A 6,486-nucleotide genomic window follows, 5' to 3' on the forward strand; every position below is an offset into this window, starting at 1 on the left:
TAACCTCCTCATTATTGACTTGCATGATTGGATACAGTGCATCTTCAGCAAGCTGGCAGTAGGAAACTGATAGGAGTTTCTGATACACTAAAGGGACCTTGACAAACTAGAAAACCAGGTCAACAGGTATCCCATGAAGTGGGACAAAAGGAAACAATGTTCTGCCCTGGGAAAAGATAACTTCAGGACAGCTGAAAAACAGACTCCTAGAGCAGGACCAGGGAATACTGTGAACAAGTAGTTAACCATGAGTTAACGTTGTGCTCTTACAGCAGAGGTGGCTAACAGCATCCTTGGATGCACTAAAGGGAGCATTACCAGCAAGCCAAGAGGGGATGATACTTCCCTTTTCCTCAGCAGGGGTGAGAAGACAGCATGCAGTGTTGTATCTAGTTGTGGGCTCCACAGTACAAAAGAGACACAGACATACAGGAAGAATTGCAATGAAGGACCACAAAGACAAAGGGACTGGAGTATCTGACATAGGAGGAGAGACAGAGAGAGCTGGGATTGTTCAGCTGGAGAAGAGAAGGATCAGGGGAATCTTACCAGTGTATGTGACCACCTGAAGAGGGAACAAACTGTGGAGCTGTGTTCTTTTCAGTGATACTCAGTGAGAGAACAAAAGGCAATGGGACAAAACGAAATACAGGAAGTCACACCTGAACATATTAAATCCTTTTTAAATGAGAGTTGTTGAATCCAAAAAGAGGCTGTCCAAAGATGCTTCGGAGTCAACCTGTTTTGTGATACTCAGAAGCCTGCTAAACATAGCCCTGAGTAACCTGCTCTAGTCACCCCTGCTTTAAGGAATGGATGAGTCCAGATGGGCCCCTTCCCAATTCAGCTGTCTTTTGATCCTGTGACCACATACCTTGATGTTTTAAACAAGTCATTCTGTGCATGTTGTATCTGCATGCCTGTTTAGATTTTCAGTGTAAAAGAAGAAACCATAAAGAGTAACTAACTACAAAACAAAGAAAAATATAATTGAATAAATTACTATAATATGTGAAGCCCACAGTAAACATGAATGAGGAACATACAAGGTTGAGAACATTACATTTCTGTATTTAATTCACTGCTTGTTGAAAATTTGATGTAACTGTAAACGTTAAGCAAAAATGTTAAAGTACAAGGTATCTTCAAACTGAGTTGATGTTCAGCCAATTGAATAAGCAATTCTTAAGAAAAAAATACATCCTTCTCCCTATGGATCTTCACAGAAACAGAGGATTTGATTTCTTAAAAAAAAACTGGCAATTAATCAGAAGGAGTTGCTTTTGTTGTGTTTGATACAATTATAAAGGAACGCATAATCAATAGCAATGAAACATATGGTTTTATTAAAAACAATGTGTAGAGAGGGACTATAGATGAATCTAAGTGTATTAAAATGAAAATAGAAATTTACTAGTAAAAAATGGTAGTAGTGGAGAGAGTCTAAGTATTACTCTTCTTAACTGAGGAAAAAAGTAGTAATCTTGTTTAAAATGGAAAACGCTACAGTAAATGCACAGGAAGACAGATTAATCATAAAGATTTGGGTTGGGAGAGACCTAATATTAGAAATCTATTAATTTTACTGTCTTAAAGAATAATGATCCTAGCATATACACAAAGCATTTCAAGCAAGTTGGTAGAGACACTAGGAGAGTCTCAAGGTGAATTTCACAAGATTTTGCATTGTGTCCCTCATGTTGTCCCTCAGTATTCAAACATTCCAGTAGGTTTCTGTACACCTCTGTTGATGGAGTCAGAAGAGTGAGGTCCTACAGACTGCTCTGGATCCTAAGGAATGGAGCTGTCATTTTCTTGTATGTGAAATTAATTTAAGGGATCAGAACCACCTCTGCATTCAGACATCAGTGGAGAGAGAGCATGAGGTTACCATGCTTGGCAAATGAGGTATATTTACTTTCAGAAGTCCTGGGACTTACTACATTGTCCAGGAAAGAAAGGGTATGAATAACATTTAAGTTATAAAATGAAACATATAAGGGTCTTCTTCAAGCAACTTGTGAACCTGAAATGCATGAGACAGATTTGATGGAGGTAGTAAGTAGATGTAGCCTGAGTATAGCCAATGGACTAAAATAATGCCCATAAATGCTGTGCATGTACATTTATGGCTTACTAAATTACATTCAACATCTAAAACTGTCCAAACTGAGTAAAAATAAAGGTAAATCAGAAGCAGCCTGAGGCAAGCCTCTTTCTTTCATCTGCATTAGGAATGTCCTATTAGAGCAGTTGATAGAGACTGGAAGAAGAGTTAGGGGGCACAGATGGTTTAGCTCTAAAACTTTACATTACTTGCATCTCTTTAAATAAAGCCTCATTGCAGGAATAAACATTTCATTATTTTGTTACCACTCATGATAGTGGAAGAAAACTATCAAAGCTAAAATTAAACACTAAACAGATTATGGTGAAGAACTGGAACAGGTTGCCCAAGGAGGTTGTAGATTCCCTATCCCGGATGCAATCAAGGCCAGGTTGGATTGGATCTTGGCAGTCTGGTCTAGAGGTTAGTGACTCTGCCTGTGGCGGGGGGGGGGGGGGGGGGTTGAAACTGGATGATCTTTGAGGTCCTTTTTAACCCAGACCATTCTGTGATTCTATGATATTGCACTAATGAGGAAGCAGTATAGACAAACAACAAAACGTGAGGAATTTCATAAGACCTCTCACATTTAGACCTCAGGTAACCAACATAATAACTCTTTTGAAGAGACTGAAACCATATCAGAGCTGAAGTTACCTGAAGACATTTACTTGGTAGATCATTTGTGCAAAGAACAGAATATTATTTCCTCTGTTCATGAAGCTCATAGTAACTGTAACACAGATAGAAATCCACAAATACTAAATGGATAGTCACCATTCCAGCTTGTACAAATGAATATTTAATAGCTTGTTTATATATTCTGCATATCATTACTGAATAACATTTAATGTTTTTCTTGAAATCAAATAACCAAGAAGAATGTAAATATATTTTTCTTGTCAATCAGATAGATAACACATCACATGGACCTCTAAATCCCATTACACTGCAATGAAATTTTGAAGACAATCAAAAGCTGCTGTTTATTTTGTTTTTTTCTTGATCATTCTTTTCAGTTTCTTTCCAGCTTAGTTAACGCTCATTAAATATCTTTGGTACTTCCTTATACATACATTTCAGGAAACATTATGGGCTTCAGTCCAAGTTTTGGTTCCTTTGCCTTTTATTGTTCTAAACAACTGACATCAAACTGAAACACGAAAGAGGCTTTAGGAAAGATAGTTCTCCGGGTAGAAGAAACAACTTCATTAGCATTTGTCATTTTCTGTATAAAATTAATTATTGCACATCTCTTACCCACATACAGCACCATACATTTGGATTTTGGCAAGAAGAGGTACACCACCTGAGCTGGCTAACACTTTGTCCAACTCAAAGCAGCACTCACACTGTAATGTTTATTGTTATCCACTAGATACATCCCATCCCCCACAAGCTACTTTAATCCTTTTTTAAGACCAGTTTTCTGGAGTCCATCTGACATTTTCAGATACCTCTCAACTGTGCTTTGCTGTCACCTTACTGGGGTACACTGTAACCTGCATGAATTCATGCTGCGATACAGAAACTCAGTGGCAACATAAGTGCTTTTTGTTCCTCTCCCTTTGCATATTATCTATAATCTGATTTTAAACATGCTAATACTAAAACAAGACTTCCAACTACTACTTTTATTTATTCACTTAAAGCTTCTCACAATCCTGGCTTTATTGGCTACAGAAGTTTATAAATTACATCCCCCCGGCAATGTTCTCTAATGCTTCATTTAAGAAACATTAGTAACTCTGATCTGTGGAAATTAACTAAGATATACTGTTGTCTTTCTTTATATCCAATTTAAGTACCAAAGACTGAAACACTAGTGGCATTTCTAAAACATTTGAAGATAAAATAGGAAACAATCATTAAAAATGAGATTCAGTTTACATCATTTTAAGACTGATCTATTCAGATCCATAAAAGGAGGACAGGATAAAGGACACAACAGTATGGTTTTCCTATGTGAAAACTGGCCAATAGACAATATCTAGAGCTGTGCTTTTCCAGGCAATAAATAGAGTTTTAAAAAGAAGTGTAACTGTTCTGAAATTCTGACTTCAGCTAATAGTTTCACTGGGGATTATTTCCTCTAGGGAGCTTGAGTCCCAGAGCTATCAGAGAACAGAATGATTATCTTTTATCCGCACTACTTACTGAAAGATATAGAGAGAGATTAAATTTCAGCACTGGCACAAGCTGGCCAGAGAGATGGTAGATGCCCCATCCCTAGAAATACTCAGGGTCAGGCTGGACGGGGCTCTGAGCAACCTGACATAGCTGTATGCATCCCTGTTCATTGCAGGGGACTTCAACTGGATGACCTTTAACAGTCTCTTCAAACTGTTCTATGATTCTATTATTTAGTTTCCTCCTATATCTGAAGGAACATGAAGCTGTAAAGAATAATGTGCCCACTTCTACTTTATATTAGTAGTCAAACACTCCTTAATAGAAGTTATCTGACTCACATGTGGCTCTTCTCAGCATCATACCACAGGCTACTTGAATATATGTCTTCCTCCATCAGTGTACATCCTATATTCTGGATGAGGGTCCTAAACTAATAGTGGAGCCACAATTAACAGCACTGTCTATAGAGAAAGATAGAACTTCAAAAACAGCATCTGTGCCATCCGAAGTGAGGTCAGATGTTATTTGGTAAATACTATCACAGAAACCTTTTCTGTAAGTTTGAGATATTTTTCATATACAATGTGAAATTAATTATTAGCATCTTCTCTAGCCCTAGGAACATAGCATTTAAAAACGTTTATCAAAGATTCACAAGTTTTCTATGAGACACAGGGTGTAATACTATAACACGATGGAAAATACACCAGTAATAGCAGAGGAGCACAATCCTAGGTTGCAGCAGATGAGAACAAGCCCAAACACAGCAGTCCTAGATACAGACACAAAGAAAGAAAAGTCGCTTACCTTTGGAAGGTCTCCAGTAAACAAGGATCTCCAGCAAGAGAGACCCTTACCTCTACTGCCAACCCTTAAATGAGGTCTGGGAAGGGGTGGATCCTGGTTCCACCCCATTCCCATCACTCAGCTGCATTGCATGCACCTGAGTTCTCCTGAGTTGGCCCTGCCTTCCCACCATGTGCTCAATCTGGTTCTGGCCATGACTCAGCATTTCCACTTCACAGGGCAAAGCAAATATTTCAGCCTAATCCTCTGCTCTCAATTTATATATAAAGAAGATAGTACCTGAGGGCAATTTGTTTCAGTATTCAAGAAATGCTCTGATTCTGTGGTAAGCTGAGATTTTCAGCTGAGTTTTTTGTATGAAAAAGAAATTAGTAGCAAGTCAGTAATTAAACTCATGTAACTTTTACATTGAAAAATCATACATAAATTTGTTTTCTAGGAGTAACAACAGAGGGCAGAAAGGTAATTTTGCTAGACAGCTCTGTTCTGCAACAAAGCATCACTCAGATAACATAATTTTCCACAACCTCTTTTCTAGTAGAGAGAAAGATTAGCATGATGCCATACCAAATTCAGAAATACCTTCCACAGTCAAAAATGTGTGAGTTTCACCATCTTTCTGCTCATTATTACTTCATCCTCATCTGAGACAGATGAATCAGGTCTGTCGATTGCTATCATGAATGGCCATGTAGCAGAGGAGGTATAGATTAGACGTAAGGAAAAACTACTTCTCTCAGAGAGTGGTCAGGCACTGGAATGTCCTGCCCAGGGAGGTGGTGGAGTCGATGTCCTTGTCAGTGTTCAAGAGGTGTCTGGATGAGGAGCTAAGGGATATGGTCTAGTGGCTTGTGGTAGCAATGGTAATGGGAGGATTGTTGGACTGGATGATCTTGTAGGTCCTTTCCAACCTTGTGATTCCATGAATGCTTTAGGATAATACCAGCGGAGTTGCCCTTAAAGCCTTGTTGAGTTTCATGGCACCCAGGTAACTGCACTGAACAGCATGAGGGGCGCTCACAAATTGTTTCACTACATCAGCTGTACAGCCAACAGTTTCCAGCTGAAGAGTCATTCAAATATCAGGGGGTAGAGGAATAAGAATAGATGCTGCAATTATTTCTACAGCAGTCACTTTATTCATAACTGGGAAGCTCCTAGCCAAAGGCTGCGTGTTGCTTGTTTCAAAAAAGCAGATGCGTCTGAGCATCCTTCTTCAAATAAGCCTGACCATTCATGTCTTTTCTGTGTTTCCTTTCCATGTTCATTCGTAGCTTAAGGGATCTTAGAGGCTTCAGATGACAGACAGAAAGAAAAATACAATTTTCTGGTCATTGCTAATTACTGTTTGGCATAATACTCTCCAAAAGATTCTCCTGTATGTTTAGGCATCTTTAACCTCCAGCATGCCAAAATTATTGTGTAATAACTTTGACTTC

This window comes from Meleagris gallopavo, chromosome 3 (genome assembly GCF_905368555.1).
Source record: "Meleagris gallopavo chromosome 3, MGAL_WU_HG_1.1, whole genome shotgun sequence".
NCBI lineage: Eukaryota > Metazoa > Chordata > Aves > Galliformes > Phasianidae > Meleagris > Meleagris gallopavo.